This window comes from Adelges cooleyi, unplaced genomic scaffold (genome assembly GCF_023614345.1).
Source record: "Adelges cooleyi isolate 19-005CV unplaced genomic scaffold, UGA_ACOO_1.1 ACOO_flye_CR_arks_rails_tigmint_CR_PRNA_108, whole genome shotgun sequence".
NCBI classification, from domain to species: domain Eukaryota; kingdom Metazoa; phylum Arthropoda; class Insecta; order Hemiptera; family Adelgidae; genus Adelges; species Adelges cooleyi.
Window position 1 is genome coordinate 9,458,402 of NW_026095761.1, and position 21,761 is coordinate 9,480,162.

The 21,761-nt window shown below is 28.9% G+C and overlaps 1 protein-coding gene and 1 non-coding gene across 2 annotated transcripts in view; one reads left to right on the top strand and one right to left on the bottom strand.

The window, feature by feature from the left end:
• Nucleotides 1–1,899: 1,899 nt before the first annotated feature.
• Trnav-aac (transfer RNA valine (anticodon AAC)) lies at nucleotides 1,900–1,972 on the bottom strand. The gene has a single exon. It is a non-coding gene; the product is annotated as a tRNA-Val (tRNA).
• A 1,338-nt stretch (nucleotides 1,973–3,310) lies between these two features.
• LOC126847402 (glutamate receptor ionotropic, NMDA 2B) overlaps nucleotides 3,311–21,761 on the top strand; it is a 207,444-nt gene continuing 188,993 nt past the window's right edge. Inside the window, exon 1 of the mRNA XM_050587597.1 lies at nucleotides 3,311–3,443. The gene's annotated coding sequence lies outside the window, so the exon portion shown is untranslated. The remainder of the gene's footprint in view (nucleotides 3,444–21,761) is intronic.

Below are 21,761 nucleotides of genomic sequence, written 5' to 3' on the forward strand. Positions count from 1 at the left end.
TATCTTGTAACAATTTATCAACTCCGAATAAATTAAAATACGAGAAGGCAACGTTTACTAGAATACATAATCAATATAGATACTATATTTCACATAGAGAAAGTTTTAAGACTAAATTTCTGCAGATTTACAAATTCGTTTTTCAATCTGTTAATACAATATAGCGTATAATGGAAAATACAAAAGTTATCAAATGTTTATTTGAGTATTCAGTGTCCTAATATAGTTGTGTACTCTAGTAGACTGTTTATTTTATCAATTGAAAATCCCTCGGTATTGCAAGGATTTGTATGTTTTTTAAACATTTTCTAAAATCATTTAGAGTAGGTACTCTAGGTTTATAAATAATGTATTCATACATGTTTATTTATTATTAAACCTTTAATGAGCATATTTTATTTAAATACTTTATTATATTAAAAAAATCGAGTATGATCATCTTTTCTTTACTAGCGTTATGTCATATATAAATAGAGAAAGTAAGGCTCTCTTTCGAAATATCCCTATTTAATTTGTTTTAAGATTTTAAGACCGATCTTATTTGTTTCATTTACTCCCTAAGTTTCTCGATTAATTCCCTACACAACATTTTGGCTTCATTGACCTAAATTGATTTTTGAATACCTTCGTTTCACTCCTCAGGTGGTTTCAACTCCTATTTTCTAATGCTTATCTTAAAAGTTCAATTTTGTGACTCAATAATTTTGCAGCTGTCACATTCTTGGAGATTTATTTTATTAGTTATTTTTAAAGCGTGAACTAAATAACTTATTTTCCAAGCAACCCTCAGCCTTTTCACTTCACACATTACTTTGTTGTAAACTTTTAGTAACTATTTTATTCCATTACCTCCTTTTTTTTCTTCTTCTACTGGTAAACCACAGTGTTCTACCGCTTTTAGCGTTTTACCGTTATAGCATTTATTATGGCTTTTCGAATTCTTTATTCTTTAATTTGATTTACTATGTTTATAAAAAAAACATTATTATTTATTATATAGACTGATGTCTATAAAAGTTTAAATGTTTAGGTATCGAACCTAAAAAAATTATAAAGCTGAAGTAGTTATTTTATTTGTGTAGGTAAGACATATAGAAATAAAATGTATATTGTTTCGTTGCATATAAATATATGTCACTGTTTTTGCTAATTTACTTGACATTAGTGTAAAAGCATTTAAGTAAAGTAAAAAACAAAAATGCTTAATTTTTAAGGAATTAATTTTTATTTTTATTTATAGAACTACTTTTAAATCATGTTGTTAGAAGCTTTATAATTCTAAACTATACATTATTATGTAGCATAATATGGATAACTTTAGCATTCTCAACAAAATACTTCACTGTAACAAGTAAAAATGAGATTTAGCATTAGCTTTTATTTTATGAAGCATTTATGATATGTTAACATAAAAACGAGCTAAATAAAAATGAATGAATTATTACATACATAAAAATGTCAAAACGAAAAACTTTAAGAATTATGATAATATTGCTGCATGAGTGTACATAATATACTTTATACATATTTGATATTCCTTAGTATAAGTTGTCTTAAATTTTTTTTTCTATACATAGTTTTTTTAAAATTGTTTTTTAACGTAATATTGTATTAAAGGATATACAATTATAATATCGTACTACATAGCTATAATTTCACAAAAATGTCATATTTCCTGTTAAAAAACACATTCAGAAAATCTGTAAGCTTTAATTAAAACTATAAATATCTACTTTGGCTGCTTGTAAAAAAAAATAATAATAATGCATAATATTATCACAAAATGTATCTTAATGATAAAACAAATTGGTAAATTTTACATAAAAAATGAAAGAACGCTGAATAATTTGTTAAGCTAAACTAAAAAAAAAATGAATAAAAAACTAAAAAAAAAGTTCCTGTTTCCGCCCAGGATCGAACTGGGGACCTTCTGCGTGTTAGGCAGATGTGATAACCGCTACACCACGGAAACGATGCCCAAAATGGTTCAATTTGAGTAGTTTAAAGTAACGGCTAATAAAATTAAGTTATAGATTCTGGCGTGTTCACGCTTGTGCAATTAAATTTAATGTAAAACTTGATAGCAATATTATATTGAATGCAAGTGCACAGAAAAAAGTACATAGTTGGTCCAACTAAAATTATGGTTAATATAGGGCCATAGGGAACACAATAAATTTCTAGTTAAAATAACTAAATAAATAGTTGGACAACTAAATTTGTACCAAATATACATTTAATTCGGCTAGTTAATATACGTTGTACAGTATTATTTTTGTGGTTAAGGGTTTATTTAAATATTTTATAAGTATATGATAGTTTTCTTAATAAAAGTTTTAAGCTTAAATTATAAAACGAAATAAAAATTATACACCAACTATATAAAAAATTAATAGTTCATAATTTATAATAAAAAAAAAAAAAACATTTATAAATATATTTTAATAATTGATCATTGTCCATTGACGAAACAGTGTTATACATATTAGCAAGTTACTAAGGGGCTGTTGTGTAATGTCTAGATTATAGATCACATGAATCAAATAGTGGCTAAAATTATTTTTAACTACCTAATAAATAATTTTAAAAAACATGGTGGTTTCTATTGTACAGGTTGCTTTGTATAAAAAAAAGCTGATAAAAATGAAACATAAAATAAAATAATAGGACTTTATCAACAGACTTGCAGACTTGCACTAATTATCTAAAAATATCAACAAAAAAAAATGCCTCTTATGCCTAATGGATATTACTAAAATAACAACTTTAATAAATGAAATATGTTCATGTCAGATATTTCATCATCTAAATCTATCATTGCTGTTTTCACTGACCTTTATTCAAAGACCACGATAGTATACATCATGTAGATTTGTATAATGTAGGTCAGTTAAAATAGCAATGATAGATATGGTAAATTTATGAGAAATTGTGTAAATTTGTTTGGGTAATTAGATATTGACCATAGAGTCACATTACTAAGAAATCAAGTATAAAAAAAAATAAAATGTAGAGTGAAAATTGCTAGTGAAATATTTCATACTCATACATAATCCTAAAAACTGCATAAAAACCGCCCTTTTCAATTCTTGTAATAATACATTGGCGCGCATTTTCGTAGTATTTTTTTTTTCGCATAATAGTATATTATATTGTACAGTGTCATTTCGACAAATATCGTAAACTTTTTGAATATTATATATGTATATATTTTTTTTTTGGACCGGACACCAGATAGATGTCGCCCCATGTAAAACGTGGAGTAAGGCGTGCTCTCAGCATCTCGTTGCCGGCAGTCTGTCGCCACCGTCTCTTGTAAAAAGCCGGCAAACGTTAACGGCGCCGAGTGAATACTGACTTCATAACGTTAGTACGTTTTTATTAGAATGTAATTTTTTTTTTTAGTTCTGTCAAGACTTTCTTCGTCGAGATTCAACTGCAAGGTACGTACTTACATTTATTAAATTATTATTATTATCATATTTTTTTTCGTCGTAGAAACGGAATACAGTCTTAACGAATATAAGATATATAACGGATGTATCGCATCAAAGTTGGCTTAAGTTTGATTTCAAACGATTTTTGAATAATCATTTTTTGCACGAGTTCGGACGATTTTGGGCGATTTTTATTGATAAAAATGTATACCGGCGTTATGTGTAGGCAACTTTAATACGCGCGTGCATATACCTGAGATATTCTACTCTACAATCAGAGTGCCCAATAATCAAATACATTGTTATCCAAACAATCATCTAGATAACATTAATTTTATTCCAGTGAAAATTATTTAAAAATTTTTTTAAATCTACGTGCTTAAATAATTTGTAAGTAATTTTTTCAAGTATTTTTTCATATTTTTTTAAAACAATTTCCTATATTATATATATGTATATAATATATCAGGGTTATTTGTTTAGTCCCACTCGTGACTGTATGTTTTCATGTTATGACTCTATTGTTTTCTCCAAAATCCAACATTTAAAATTATGTATATTTTAGGTAGAATAATGTAATATATAGGATAATAAAGTTAAACGGTAAACAGAAATAAATGTATTATATTATACTATACTACATCTTTAAAAAAGAAACAATCCAAAAAAAAATTGTGCAATTACTCTAGTAACCGTTTCCTGTAAAAATTCCTTACATTTTTTTATATATACGTAGATATTTTCTATGTAAAAATAATAAGTTTTTAAAAATATGAATATGAGCGCAATGAGTTTATATTTTTATTATTATAATTATTTCTCCACGCTGTTGTTTTAAATATCTGGGATCACTTTAATTTTATATTTTATTTGTTTTTACGTTATGCCAACAAATCGATACCAGAAAACGTTCCTCAGTTTATCTAAAAACTTGTCTTCACGCCAGAGGGTCCTTAAGCTTAGTGTGTCCGCAACATTAACTCAATCCTGATAAATAACCCAAAGCGATTGAAAGTGCAATCAACCACTTTCTGTCACTATTATGTTGTGCATTACATTTATGTGCCATTCTTTAAAATCTGGCTTGTTCCATCATTTTATAAAGAAATCTCTACGATAACTTTTAGTTTTAAAATATTGGCTTTATACTTTACATTTAACCTTCGATTCGAAGCTAAGGACGTATATTCTTTTACAATAATGAGTTTTAATTATAAGTATAATTTTTCTAAACCGCTGAACCGATTTTTCCATGTAGAAACTCTGTAGAAATCGTACCTAAAAGGTACTCAAAAGGCCAACATTTAAAAAAGTTCACTTTCCTTTAAAATCGAGAAAAACGCCCCAAACATGTATACATATTTTTCAAATCAAAATGTTAGGTGCGCTATAACTTAAAAAAAAAATAGTCAAATTAGTTTTAAGTATGTATGGAATATTTTTTAGATATAGTACTATCGATAAAGGTTGACAAACCAAAACAATATCGAAAACTCTTACTTCCAGAAGGGATAGGAACTTTCATTCGCTTTTTATGATATAGTTTTAGGGTCTTAGGTCTGAAAATTAGATCGAATGTAGATCTAAAGTGGGACTATAACATATGCAGTTTTTAAAAACCGGCAGTCACTTAATTTTACTTTTTCGATTCTTGAAAACGGCAAATCATAAAGCAAAGTGGGTTATTGCTTACATATCAAATCAACAGAAATTTATATTTATCGAGTTCATGTATATTTAATGTTTATTAAAAAAAAAACATAAATGAGACAGCATAGCAATAGGTACTCATCTAAATAACAACGCTTCATTGTAAAAACAATAACTTCTCAGCTCCACAGGGATGTCAAAAACAAAATCGTACAAAAACTTCAACTTCTTGTGTTGTTACGTGCTTAGAATATGTATTTTTTTCTTCTTTGAATTTCCACTTTAAACAAGGACTAGTATTGTTTGTTCTATTGTACAATAGTAGAATTCATGATAGTATAAGACAAACTTCAGCTATACTGAAACGCTTACAAAAAAAAAAAAAAACATTTATTAAACTTTTTCTCGTGTTTTATAATAAAATAATTTCAATTATAAAATATGTGGGCGGTCTATCACAATATAGTTTACATACATAGCCTTTGTTTTTCAAACGGTGGTTTTAGATTGAATGCAAATTTCTATTACTTTTTATATATTTATTAAAACAAATACTTTTTCCGACTATATTTAAACTATATGTACTAATTATTGACGTTTTGTAGGTATTCAAAGTAATACGGTTCTTTTACTTTTATTTTTAAAGAAAATATGCGTATTCTGTTTAGCTTCTTTATTATTAATTGTTTGAAGCCATATAAATACAATATGATTAATTAAAACAACAATTTAGTTCATATTTGGTTTTGATATATATTGCTTGAATATCATATAAAAAAAATATGTATGCTGGTATCATAAAAATACATAAAACCGAGATAGTATCAATTTGTATTATTAGAATTTATATAAAACATTATATCTATATATTATATGTATTATCACTTAGAACAATCCTGTTTAATAAATACATAAAATATTATGGCATATAGACATTTAGTGGGAACCCGTATTTTATTGTATTAAGACGGAAATCCATTTTCTTTGTTATTATAAAAACTGATTTAATATTTATTAAATTATTATTTAAATATTATTTAAGATAAAACAATTCAGCTAAGGCAACGTCAAACACATTGTTTTCTTCCGAATGACATTGTTATTGGCTTTTTATATCACTAAAGGATAAAAAAAACTCTCGTTTTTGTGTCAAAAAACATTAATTGCTTTTCAACAAAGGTTTCTGTTTTCATGCTGGCGTTAAAAAAATGTATTTATTTATTCCAATAAGAAACTATTGTTTATTAAAAAAAACAAATTATCGAAATTTACTTTCTTTTACACTTAAAATATATCACAGCCAATCTGCATTGTACAAGAAACACCAAAAATCATTCAAAAAGTGCTCATTACGTTTTTTTTTTCATAAAGACTTGACAATAATTTAATATGTTTCGGGGAAATAATTAGTCTTCTGAATTTGATTTTGTTGGGGTTTATTTTGTTATGAGTTTGTTTGGGTTATATATTAATGACTTCGTAATTATTACCCCAGTTTTTTTTTGTTGAAGTGAGGTCATTCTCATGCCACCAGTTTGAGAGGTTTTCTTTGTTTTCGTTGTGTGCAAAAAAAAAAAAATGTTCGGTCATTTACATTTTTATTTATTATTTTACGAATGCGTTATGAAGTTCAGAACTAATTTGCTAAACTTTAGCTTTACTGTACTCTGGAGGCTTAAATAAGTTTCAGCAAAAGCTTAAACATTGTGGTCCTATATTATAATTATATAAAATTCGCATACGATTTTAGTACTAAATTTTAAAATTTACATAGGCAATAAGTACGGTTAAAACAGAGTCGAAGACGAAGTAGAATACAAGTATATTTTGTTCAACGAGAATAAAGAATAAGACTACACTATTAATTAACTAGGTGTCTTATGTGTCAACGGTAGAAAGTAATATCGTGCGAGTTAAGGTTAATCCGTATTTTAATTCAAGTTGGAAAGTCATAGAGTGAGGTATTTTTACCGTAAGGTAAATGTAATTTTCCCGGATAGTAAATTACATTTATAGAAGATAATTGTGTTATAACTTTCGGAAATGCTTAAATTCCCCCAAAATATTTTTGACACAGTAAAATACGACGAACAAAATATATCGTATTATATTTGTACATGTAAAGCTAATGTATTTATAATTTTATATTACTATATGATATAATATTAAATTAGATTATTATATACATATAATAATCTAATTAGTCATTTTTATCTAGTATTTTTTTTAAAATTACTTTTATCGTTGCTCATAAAATATAACCTTTTAAGGTGTCGTAATTTCGTGAAAATTAATATTATTGACAAGTTTAAAGTTTTGAAACAAGTTTACTACTAGCGTTCGTTGTACACATGATTTGCTTGTTCGCATAATATAATATAATTGTGTTTTAAGATTATTAGTCGACTAGGTACTTATATACACGCATCAACAGTACATAACACATAAAGCCGTTTCATTGAAACTTAATGAGCTGTGGCATCGTTACTCGTTTACATTCCATTATACCTGTCACATATGCTCAATTAAGTATTCACACAAGAATAACGGAGTAGCATATAGATAGATGCGGCATTGAAAATAAACTCTAAGGAACGAAATGGTTCCCATAAGTTCTTAGGGTATATGAACATCATTATCCCTCTTAACATATTATGTTTTGTGGTATTATTTCTGTACAGACTGCCGAGTGGTTTTGTAAAACATGTTTATAGCTTCGATGAAAAGCTGAGAACATATTGTTTTTTAATAATGTGTTTTTATTTTTTTCTAAAGCTTTACCAATTTCATCGCGTAGCAACCTTAGATAAGAAATCTTACTTAGAAGGTACCTTATTGGAACAACCATTTAAAAAGTTCACCTTTTCTCTTAAAAATCAACTTTTCAACTAAAAAAAGGAAACAAATAGGCTAAAAAATAAAATTAATATTACAGTACACTTTTCAAAAGTAAACATAAAATGTGAAATCAGAATTGCACACCTGTACTTTTGTAAACTTTATCAAATTTTTAATATAGTTTCAACTTTTGAATTTGAAAATTATTTGATAGGTAATTATTAACATATGCTTTTTTATAACACCATTGTTATATTTTACACATAAAATTGTTTCTTTGTAGAAATTTTTTTTAAGGCTAATAGGGTACGTTTTTACAGTTTTATATCAGCGTGAAGTGTAGACTACAGAGTGCCATCGTATAGTTTTGTTTGTAATTAAATTTAACGTAAATAGTCGTCGTAGGTCAACGACTGAGCGAGACAATTATCCCGGCAACAATAATTAGCTTTCGCTTGCATTGCAGAAGCGTTATGCAGTGTTAATGAAGTTCCGGGTTGAAATTGAACTAGAATATACACTTAGGATGCACTGAAGAACAGGCGTTTGGAATGTATTATTAAAAGCCATGAACTTGCTTTCCTTTAAAGTTTTGACTTGGTTCCGGATTAGTATCAGCACATAAAATCCCCCGCACGACTTGGTCGGTGTTAAATCGTCAGTTAATCGTAGCGTGCGGGCTATCCAGTTATAATTATAATAACCAGCCACCATAAGAGTAAAATAATTTGCAATTTTCAAAAGGGAAAACGGATTAAATGCCTACGGCGGCAAAATCGAAAAATGACTTTTGTTCTATACACTAAAATTCTTCAATGTACAATGTGATTACTGATTAGAAGATTTTAAGAATTTTTAAAATTATTTTTTTCGTACTTTTATATTTAATAAACTTTGCTAGAATTTGATATTTTTATCCAAAAATATATCCTATCACTTTTGTGTTAAAACTTTATGAACTTAATTTTTTTTTAAATACCAACATATTCCATTTAATTAACTTGAAAAATTTGCTAAACAATTTCCAACGGTTTTTTCAACTAGCAATAATCGCACCTCATTGGTTACCATATCGCCACTGCGCAAAGCCAATTTCAAAGTAATAGGGTTTAACGCATAAGCGTCATATGTTGTTGAAAAATATATAAAATTTGGGCTAACTAATAACTATAAATGTACGAGTAAGGTTAATTTAAAAAAATCTTTCAAGATATTGACTGGGTCATAGTTAACTAATCACCTTGTACAGGGTGATTATTTATAGCTATGACCCGCAGTTAATATCTCTTAGTGGTATTAAATTGGTCACAATTAATAAAACACCCACTAAGGAAATAAAATCTAAAAAAGCATGATTGTTGGATTATCCCAAGTTAAAGTTTTATGATTTTGAATATGTCTGACATTACATCAATGTATTACTTGATTTAAAATGTCGATTTATACATTTTTAACAATTTTATTAATAAAAGGATGGCCTAATAGAAAAAATGGCTGGAAAATAACCAGCTATGAATTATTTGTTTTAAATTGATTTGCTGCCCAAAAATATTTGAAATATTTATTATAATAAGTAGTTATTATTAAAAATAAGTTGTCAATATTAAAAACATAAATTGTGTGGTTTTTTGTAAAATTTTATATTTTTAAACGGAATTCATGTTATTAATTTGATAGATATTTTATAAATTGTTTTCGTATAGGCTAATTGTTTTTAATTGAAATACTCATTATTCACTTCCAGTTACAGCTTTCTCGTACACGGACTGAACATTATATTTCAACATTTTGTTTTTAAAAATGTTTGATGTTCCTTTATTCATTTTATAAAAAAACACCGTATCACACATATGAAAGTTTATAAAAACTTTATTATGAAATAAGTTACAGCAATATTTCCACTATAAGACCGTCGGGATATCCTGTTTATTGTCCCGGGTTAAATTATGATCGCTTCCGACCAGTTATATTTGTAGAACAAGCGAACTTAAGTTTGGCAACTGAAATTTTTCGGAACTTGTTTGTGGTGAGAAGCAAAAGTTTATTTAAAAATCAAATGTATACCTACTATAATTGTCCGCCCGCGCTAACGACCGGACTGTGAACCATAAGCAGTATAAGTGAACAGAGGTTTAAATCATTAATGTTTTACTTTATCTTGGCCGGTGTTCGACGTCATGCTAGAATTGTAATTTTCCTGAATTTCGGACTTTGGTTGGTCCGAATCGATATAAGTCTGTACAGTGGACTTTTTTTGGACCAAATCCAATACGTTTTATATTTATGTCACCAGCTGAACTTACACTTGAGTACACCGCCAATTAATGGATGCCAAAGCCATAGAAACGCGGTGGCTATAATGGCAACGACAAAAGTTTCCGTTTTGCAGTACACAACTTTTAATCTTAATAATCGAATAAATCTATAAATGAAAATATTTAATTATAATATATATTATGGTTTTTTTTACCGCGGGTTAAGGCGGGTACTACTAAGACTTAGAATTTCGACGTAACAAGCAAGAAAAATTATGGGTAAAAGTTTATGAACAAAAATTATTATGCAATAATTACGGTGTAGGTATCGGGCAATACATTTGTTGCGGCTTCGTTTGATCGTCTAACTTTCCTTTGGAAAATTAATATTGTAAAACTACCTTAGTTAATGTATACCAATTGAATTACCAGTAAAAGCCACCACTCATCGCTATAAAATTAACTCAATTAGCAAACATCTGTTGCAAACTTTTTGAAATTAGAGTCGGGTCGGATTAATCTGGGGCAAATTTAAATACAACTTTGTCTATAAAAAAGAAAAGCAATTTTTGCATTTTATTCAATTTGTATAACATAAACTTTGTAATAAAAAATTACACTCGTTTACAAGTATCTCGCATTCGACTTTATTCCTCAAACACAAAATCAAGACTTTTATTATGTTGTATGATGTTTAATTCACACAATAATTTTTAAATATGTTTAAATACTATAATTTTTTTTACTCGAGTAAAATATTAAGATTAATTATAAATCATAAAAAGTAAATTTTTATAAAACAACGATTTATATTGTTTTTGCGATTGATTCAAGTAAATTTCTCTCTTAGTCAAATTGTGGTATTTGATTCATTATACTTATAAGCTAATGTTGAGTAAACGTTTTTCTCTACTGTATATTTTGTATTCGTTATAGAGTATGATCCAAAACAGCCATACGCCTATCGTTCCAAAGTATTTTTATTTTAGTGTTTTGAAGATTAAACTGCAATTGGACCTAACGTTTAGGAATTTTCTCCAAGTCTTAAGCCGATAATTCTATATGAGTTCTAAGTATATGCCTGTTAGGCAAAAGTTTGGGTGGATATAACTGTAAATCCTACTACAATACATAGATAACGTTTGAGCTGTGCCGTTTAAGCTATAAATTGGCTGCGCCTCTATTTAATTTAATGTAATTAGAAAAACAATAAGTATCCATGGATGAACTCTAGACTAGGGAAAAAAAGTTTTTTTGCACTGGGAAGTTCAGTCTATGTGTGTAAACTCAAATCGATATTGACGTTAAAAAGGAAATAACAATATTGGTTTTTATTAAGGTGTCTCCTTCGGCTATTCATTATGATTCTTGTACAATATACATATGCACTTATAAATTGGTACATGAGGCATTTCCATTATTTTTTGGCTCGTCTTCAAAAATTAAGCGTGTGTTTAGGTCAGCAAAACGTGTCAATTAGAATTAATAATTCGCTTTAAAAACAAAGGTAAAAAAAACCAATTAATAGCCATTTTTTTACCCCTTGCGACTGGTTTTTTACATATTTAAATAGTATGACAGCATTGTCTGCTAAAAAATAATTTTTTGGACGAATACCATTTAATCAACAGCAGCCAAACTATGAGGATTACATTTTAGGTGTGTTCTAACCATAGAGCCTCACTCCCCGGTCAAGTTTGAATTTCTCGCCAGGGTAGGGAAGGTTTAAAATTTTTTTTTTAAGGAGTTGACAACGTTGCTTGAAATAAGTAATTTTGCCTAAATGTACATTAGAATAAAGCGTTTACTAACAGCAGATCCGAATCTCATTAATTTTTTTTCATTTCCAAAACAACTTAAGGTAATTACAGTTTCCATGGAAATTCTCACACGCTTGGGTTCACTCCCCTAGTATTAGGTGTAGGGTTCATCGTAAAAAAAGTTTCTATGATGATCTTTTATGGATTTTGATGTTTTAGAGGGTATAATTATATATTACGGCGGTTATGCATTCATTTACGATGGACACATGTTTCAAATTGCCAGTGATTTTCTCCGTAGACGTTTAAATGTTTTGTGTTCAGCCTATATATTGATTTATGGTTATGTACAATGAAGCAGCAACATTAGCATCGGTCTCCTAGAAACCTGCAACTTATGGCTTGCCATGTGTGATGGGTACATGTTAAACTGGCAAATGAACCCGCCAGACAGCATTTTGTAAACGTTTTTTGTTTTGATACGATTGGAAATATCAAACGGACGTGTTTACAATATTCATTCAGTTAACGCAATTAATTCATTTTCTTCTTGGAGTCGCCGTACTACTCTCGCCGGATTAACCTGTAAAATATTAATCAACATTTTGTTCAATAAACCCCGAGCTCGGTTCACAGTAAAAGAAACAAATGATGAGTCGAGAACGTACACCATCAATCATATTATTATGGTATGTTTCCAGTAGCCCGGATACGATATCGTTCGTTTTATTTATCCAGCGTGCTACAGTATAGTCAGTTTCCACAACGAATTCCACACACATATAAACTGTATTAAGGGACGTGCCTAGGATTAGTTTACGATCCAATCATTTTCCCGTCATTCGATTTATCATATTTTCGACCGGGTTCGGATCGTTTATTATACTGAGCCAATGATAGTTCTGACATATACATGTTCACGCGCGAGAAATCCAAGACTCATGTTAAATACATTTTTTGGAAGTAAAATTTATTTTTTAATTTTTCGTTATTTGTTACCGCCATTTATTTTTTAGCTTCAGTGCGAAGCTAAGAAGATATTGTTTTTACAATGATGTGTTTTTATTTATTTATCAGTTTTTTGTCTGGGCCCACGGTGTATTTTAATCCGCTGAACCGATTTCTTCATGTAGCAACTGGTTTTCAATGTATATAAGAAACCCTTTCCCCTAGAAGGGGTAGAAACATTTTATTTATTTCGCTTTTTAGGTGTTGTTTTATTAACTAATTTACCTGTTAACTACGATTTATGGGAAACAACGGCAATACATTATTATTGATAGACGGTCAACCCTAATTGTATTTACCCTATTATTAAGAACACAATTAAAGCATATTATAATTTTTACAATGCATTCATTGATTATTTTATTTCCACCACTTTTTTAACAATATTTTTTTATTGTGAAGAATATACAATATGTACAATTTAATAGCACAGAAAGTATACGTGATAATGGAAACAATAGCACTGTAGTACAATTTATAAAGAAGTCACCCATTAGTGACCCTTAACTTTCTATTGTGTTCTTTTCTTTTTTTTATACCATTCATAATTTATAATTTATTATCTATTGCCATATATTTGAAATGATTCCTTTCAGTTATTTATGTGTATGCATGTGTAATAGAATAATAACTATATATGCGAAGGTAAGTTTAAAAAAGTTGCGCACAATTCGTTTTAATGAAAATTATGGCATTTAATAAGTTTGGTGATATTGTGTTTTAAGTTTCTCGGTAACACATTTCTGTAATAAATTGTTCTTGTTTTGTACGCGGTGTTACGTCCGAACCCGTTTAAAACTTTTAACGCACTAATATTAAGTTCATAATTTATTTTTACAAGATAAATGTAAACCGTAAATATAAAAGGGACCGGTTAAATGGAGAGGGCATAAAAAACCCACGGAGTATGTTTCTATTACGAAGTGTTCTTGTTGTCATAGTCTTGTAGGATAACTTATAAAGGTAAATACATATTTGTTGAGTGTGATGATAGTTCGCAAAACACAATAGAAAGTGATAAAATAATCTGAGCTCACGGTAGTGCGTCAGGTCAAGTTCCATAAATACCGGTGATGTTTTCTCACCCTCATATCTCTGCTTCCTTTTAAGATGTGCTTTTGAAACTTGAAACACAAATTAAGCTTAAGTATCTTAGGACAATATAAAAAATTAAGCCTTTAAAAGCTTTTTCAAAAATAAGAGAATTTCAAAGTTTGCATTTTTGTTACTGACTGATCGACTCGCTCATAATCAAACTAAGAAGGCACTTTATATTTTCATCTTTATTAAGATTTCAACTTCTAACGACGATAATTAATTTTAAATATTTAAAATGTTTAATAAATTATTCTTAATTTAAAAAGTCAATTAAACTTTTGGTGTAATTTACGTGGTAAAGTTTATGATGTCTGGAAAATACTAAAAAAGCCAAAATTTTGAATATTGTCTAATATTGTAAAATTACATTGGCTAAGGTGGATTCAAGAAAGAACAACTACAAAATTACTACTTATTTAAGAGAAAATAAGTGCCCTATCCTTAATAAGTCAGCCTGTTTAGTGCTTAACAATGTACTATATCCTAATGGTTTTACCCAAAATTTTATATCGATTCTTTTAAAACCACAACGTTAAAAATAATATTATGTTCATGTTAGTTACCTTACTGAGTACTTTTTATACTGCTTGTATGGTAATGTGGTAGGGTGTTAAATAAACAGAAATAATATAAAGCGAAGAGCATGCGTTTCTTTGTGTCGAAAGTGTTATGCTATTATATTAATACTTGAAAAGTACCTAAAAATGAAGACGAGCCGTATGAGCTTATCCTAAAGTATCCCTCGACGTCACATCATTTAGAGCGAATGCAAATGGAGGATATTATCGTTTTTGCTTGTTTGCAAAGTCGTTAAGGCTTATTGGGATATTTGAGAATAATATGCTAATGCAATTTTGGAGAAGGCTTTTGTAAAGAATTAAGCTTTTTTGTTGTTTTTGAAGTAACATCAATATGAATGTAACTTCAGTTACTCATATATTACTTAAAACCTGTAAAACTTAATTTAAAAAAAATGAGTATATTTTCTATAAGTGACTGGAAAATAAAAACTATTTCTATTTGAGTAAAAATTATCAAACCAATTATTTGTATATAAATTTGGTAATTTCTATTATTATTTATAAATCGACTTTCTTTCAATGTAACGAATGTCTATGAATTTAACAAAAAAAAAAATAGTAATTTTGTTATCGAAAACTTGTAAATGATTTATGTACACTTTTTGTAAAAAATACACCAGTAAAAATGTAATTATACATTTTACCAAACTCAAACAATTCTTAAATGTTTTGTATTTTTTAATTTATCCCAGTTTTTGTTATTTTTTAAAAAATTATTACAATTTTGTAGTCTTTCTTTTTGGAAACATGTTAGTTTCTGTTATACGATTATAGACAATAGTAAAATATTTCTCTGTTTTGGTAATTCCACTGGTAGAGTTTAGTATTATTTAAAATTTTAAATAAATAAAAATAAAAAGATAAATACCTGAATATTGTCTGGTATTGTAAAATAACATAAACTAAAGTATTTCCGAAAAGAAGAACTACAAAATTGCAATTGATTTCAAAGAAAATTATTGTGTTCTCCTCAATGAATAACCTTGTTCGTTGACAAATAAGTTTCAAAAGTGAATAGAACTCTAGAATATTATAAATAAAGGTTAATATGTAGCAATTTTATAATATCGTAAAATAACATAACCAAACACTTGCAGAAAGAAAAACTACGAAATTATTTAAAAATAAATTTGGTGTCTTACGTTAAATGGATTACCCTGTATGTGTGTAAATACAGCCGAGCGGTATTATGGACTACGGAGATGGTTTAATTGTTAAAACTCCATCAAAGATATTTAATTACTTTGGAAGCGTTTGGCAAATCGTACACTGCCCGTATAGGCCGCCGTCCCCGAGGGATGAGAAAGCCAGGGCGGTGTCACGCGCATCCGAATTAAAAGTCAAATTGTTTCCACCGGGCAAAGCCGTTGTGAGGGTGTGGTGGCTATAAATCATCCCTACTCCACCGCACATAGCTGGTGTGCGTACACATATATATATATATATATATATATATATATATATTTGCCGACGACCTAGGTTTAATTCGGGACAGTGTGTCACATACATTTAGGTTTAGGCCGACTAAGCGAGCACCCTGACGATCACTATGTGATCGTGGAACGTTTGGCTAATTGTTAAAATGTAAAATGTAATAAAACCACTATCGAATAAAAGCTTCGATGCAAAACCGTGGTCGGTGACAACACTGAATCGCTAATTACCGACGTGTCCAATATATGTGGGACGTGTCCAATTTTTGACGGAATTGAGTTATCAACGGATTTATAATTTTCCGCCTTAAATACGTCATGTTTTGTGTAAAAACGGTACTGTTTAATCAACCCCTAATGGAAATATCAGCAGCTGAAGTTAGTGTTTAGTGCAGATAAGTGATAATGGACAGACCCAGGTCAAGTCAGTTTTCTGCACGAAGTTGCTCAATGTATGTTAAAAAATGAAAATGTAGTTATAATAAGTACAGTGTAAAAATAAAGAACAACTAAAAAACTCATAATATTTTCGTGTCTTACATTAAAATGATCACTGAATAAATGTAAAAAAAAATACCAGAAATATCAACAAAAAAATAATTCAGTCTAATATTTTGGTTTCGATATTCGTCTACTTATTAGTTAACGACTAGGGGACTTTACGGGGTAGAGAATTTTAAACAGAGATAGATGATTCTACCTTTAGATCTTGAATAAATACAGCACTTATAATAATGTCTAAATAGAAATACTGCACAAAAAATATAATAGAAAAAAAAAATTAACTATTCGATTTTTAAAAAAATTGTATTAATTTTTTTCATTCTACTTTTAATTTTTATTAAGTTTGTTTGCAAGTATTTCTTTTATTTCGAATTTAGATACATCTCTATGGAATATTTGTCATTTAATAACTCTAATATGATCGAAATAACAGTTTTTTCAATAATTCAAATTTATGTGGTCCCATCCACAAGGCTTTGTAACAAGACATCGTATTCTTGTTTATATCTACCGATTCTGACTTCTATCTAATATTCTAATAGTATATTGTATGATGTATCACGTTCTAAGATCAGTTCAATTAAAGAGTAGTACATGGGTACCAGGACGAGGATTGTCAATTGAGGCGCTGAGCGCAAAAGTGGCCTAATCCGCTCAACCAGGCCAGTGTTGCATTATAGTAAATACAAAAATAACCGAGTGCAACAATAGACTAGTGCTGCTATCTAGAAAAAAAAAATAATAAAATAGGCCAGTCTTGCATTTATATTAATTAAACATTTTCGAACAACCTGGCGTCGTTAGTTCATGTTTTTAATTTTTGTGGATTTGGCCACTTTTGCGCTCAGCGCCTCAATTATACTAGCCAACAAAAAAGCTTTGTTCATACCATCTACGCTGCGACAAAGGTGTAATGTATAATTAAGTCCTAAGATACGTTAGAGGATGAACTACTCCAAGCTGGTAGTATACTTTCAATAATTTCTAGAAAAAAAATGTCATATACAAAATATTTTTAATAGTATAATATTTTATTTTAATATAATATTTTTAATAATTTAATTTGTGGCAAAATTAAAACTTAAGAAACATGATGTTTCATTTGGGGTTTTTTCACGAATTTAGAGTGTTTTAGAGGACAGACATCTTTACCGTTCGACCCTTAAAGTACTAAATAAATACATTTTTGAACGATAGAATAAAATACCGATATCTTGACTTATCGTGTGACGAACAATAAAGAAAGTAGGGTTTTCTCGTCTCCGGTTATCAAATATAAACAATTTGAATAAACACGTAAATACTTAAAGAAAGTTGACTTTCCATAAATCGAGAGAACTTGTAAAATATATTTTACAGCATTGAATATACCGATATGCTACAAAGATAAATTAAAAGAATAAATATAATCCTATCCAAAAATATAATTTGTTTTTTCTAATAAAGTAATTTAGATATGTACAACATGACGTATGCCAATGTTGTCATGTGAAAAAACATTATTCGCCGATGAGCGCGATAAATTCTGTTTTTTTTTTTTTGGCATGAACTTTGGTAACGCATGCAATGAAATACGCCAATGAAATGTAATTCATATAAAAAAAATGCATTACAACATATTAATTTATAATCCTTACTACACGTTAAAACGAATGCTAATAAATAACGCTAATAAAAGTTACGTTTGTAAAAAAAAAATGCTAATAATTAATCGTTTTTCGAGATGAGAAATTCGTTTCCCTTCAATGGTTCGTTAATTGAACAAATAATAAAAAACAAAATCACAGTGCTGTAGAGTTACAATATTGTTTATAGTCTAAACTCCATGTACAAATTAAATTTTGTATTGTCTAAGAATTATGAAACATTTGTAAAACTACTGCATGAACCCGTTTATCTATAAGTTAAGAAAATATAAGTTCATCAAGTTTAAACCATTGTACGTGGCCGACTCGTTCGAAATAATTAAGATTGTGCTTTTTGTTTTAGTAAAGACATTTAAACAATTTACACACCAGTCAGTTCCGGTTGGTTTCTAGTGGAGAAAAATAAAAGTAAACAATTTATTCCTCTTTAAAGAGTAAAGTATTAATCATGAATAGGTTCTATGGCATCCGTCTATTTCTAATCTCGTCTGAACATTTTACACGATTTAATTGTTTTTGTGGACTATCCCTCAGACACGTTAAAATGTCAGGTCTAGGAATGCCATGGGTAATATGAGGAAAAAACAACTCATCCAATGTGATAAATCACGTTTTCTTTTGTTTGGGTAAAGTTGTCAGTTTCGAGAAATCGTATTGTTTATATCTAACAGTTATTAAAGGCTCAACATAATCCCCTTCGTGTTGTACAAAATATTAAGCAATATATACTAATTTAGTAACAGCCGACTTGTCCATAGGGATAAGCTGTTATTATTCTTTGCCTTCTATTTTTATTTGTCGTAAAGTTTGTGTAATTTGTTACGGTTGAGCAACTGAAATTGAAAAATATCCGTCTTACTCGATAACGAACATCTCGTTCGCGTTTCCGACCAGCTGTGTCGGTTCGAATTAATGTTTGGGCTATAAGTTGTTTTGTGCACCACAAGATGTACAGTGTACACGTTTCAGTCTGGTTTTCTCCCCGAGTCGATGTACCGTCGAATAAAAATCAATTTTCCCAAAAGAAAAAAAAATTAGTAGTTAGGTATTTGTATTATGTTATATTAGAAAATCCAGTTATTGTTCATTCGTAGTGTAATACATTGAATTTAAAATCCACTTGACGACGTGACGCAGTGAAAACAAGTGAACGGTTTTTTTGTCAAACTATTTTTAGCAATAAATAAGTTGAGAGGAAAAAAAATGGACAAAATTAAAAATACTATAACCGTAGTAGAATACAGCCACAAGGTGGACAAAATTTCTCTTAAAATAATTGTAATTTGGTAGTTTTTCTTTTTGGAGACACTTAAGCTTATGTTATTTTACAATATTAGACAATATTAAAATTGGTTTTTTTTTTAAACAATTTCTAGGGCTCTATTTACTTTTGAAACATAAATGGTAACATTTATATTTAGTTAACTTTTAAAATTAAGATTGATTTGATGACAATATTGATTGGTCAATAACTTGGTAAATTGGGCAATAACCAATTTTGGATATATTTCCTCTTCAAATTTAGGACGGAAGGAAGGGTAGAGTGTAGTTTTGAGAGTAGCATTTCGTTGCGGTGTTTCATTTTAGTTTTATTAATTCTTACGACGTTTAAGTACGCCAGAAGCCACCTGCAAGTGTCTTTCGTGATGAAATATTAAAACTAGACACACGGTTTCTTTATAAGTTATATTTAGTATACAGAGTGTCCCAAGGCGTTCCAGATAAAAAAACATAATCATCTAGGATATTTTAACGAGTAAATTATACGGGTAAATCCAGGGTTTAATATTTAAAAAAAACTATGTTTATCGGTGTAAAAATAAAACCATGGAAACTAAGTAGGCAGACTCCTGTTACCTCCTTAAATTATATTTATTATCGTCAAAGACCACTAGTAATTCTTAGGGGAAATTTTGTAAATCCTAACTGTTTAAAAATATCACAAAACCGCCATAGCTTATAGCTAATACTAATAATATCGAACATAGGCGCTGTTACAGTGTCGGTGAGAGCCAACGTTTTAATTAATTATTTTGTCAATAATGTAATTGAACAAGCTCGGTAACTGTCAAGTTGGACGTTTACCATTTTTGTTAATACCTTTTGTTAAAAAAAATTTATTAGACAATGTGGTATTTTTTACACTGTCGGTTGAGGTTAAAATAATTGTATGTAATAATATTCTTAACGCGTCATGCAGCGAACAAAAAAAGGTCCTCCTTATCCTCTTTTTTTTATGCTGAATATCATTATTTAACGTCTATTGATTTTATGAACTGAAAGCCGCATTACTTGTGTACTCGAGTTTCAAAAATTCAATTTTATGGCGGAACTCACATTGAAGATGGTTTAAAAGCTGTTGTAACTAATTGGTTCATCACTTTTTTGTGTGCAAATTATTTCAACAATATTGAGTGTATAAATAATATAAATTTGTTGATTAAGCCAGCCAAATATTTGCTAATAGTGTAGAAACTAAATTTCAAGTAATTTTTGATCAATTTAACAAAATTAAAACACATGAACAGTGTTTTAGTTCTTTTTTAAGGATTATGTGTTAGTTTTTTTTTTTAAATAGGACGTGGCTAACATTCTCATAAAAACCTTGAAATACACAAAATTGTTAAGTTGAATGTCGAGAAAGCAGTTTTTTTCGAATATTGGTTAACTTCGACATAAAATGTACTTGAGTGATAAACTTAACTCGCTTAGAGGTTGGTTTGTTGGGATTTATACTTTAAATACGTGTGGAAAAGGGCAGATGTGTTTTCTATATTGTGTGTATAAATAGGATTTTCTTACGGTCTTTCAACCTTAGTTATACAAGGATTAGACTAACGTCTGGCGATGGAGACTTCTGTGAAGGTATTGTTTTTACAATGATGTAGTTTTATAATTTTTTTGTTTACATCCTTAATATGCAATGCTCCGCTGGACCGATTTGTTCGTGAAACAAAGTCTGCAGATCAAAAATCGTATTATAAAGGTACATGTAAGTCAAAAAAAGTTTAAAAGTTTTACTCCTTTCCCTTCAATTGTCGAATAAAAAGACATTAAAAATGTACAAGTTTTTCAATTAAAAATTGCGGCACATTCAATTTGTTACGTCGTCCTTATATAGTTTACCTATTATGGAGAATTTTGCAATCTTTTTCAGAAGTATAATATTGCATATAATAAAATGGTGTCATAATGAAACAAAACGTTAGGAGCAGGGCCGCATTTAAAATTTCAAGGTATCGTTTTTTAATGACAGGCATTAAACATAAATTAAATGTCTCATACAAATAATCGTCACGTTTTATTCATTTCACTAGGTTCTAATACGTAATTTTACTAAACTCAAAGGAATCAGGATAAACCCCCCGTTTTTCTTTGATCGACAAAGAATTTGTTAAATAACTGAGTTTTTCTTGAGTTATATAATTAGTATTAAACTTTAACTAAACTGACTAGTTTTATGACATTATAACTAATTAAAAAACTGAGATAAAACTAAAAATGTATAATAGTATTGTGTACACCTTTTCGTTTACGCCTCGAAGCCAAGA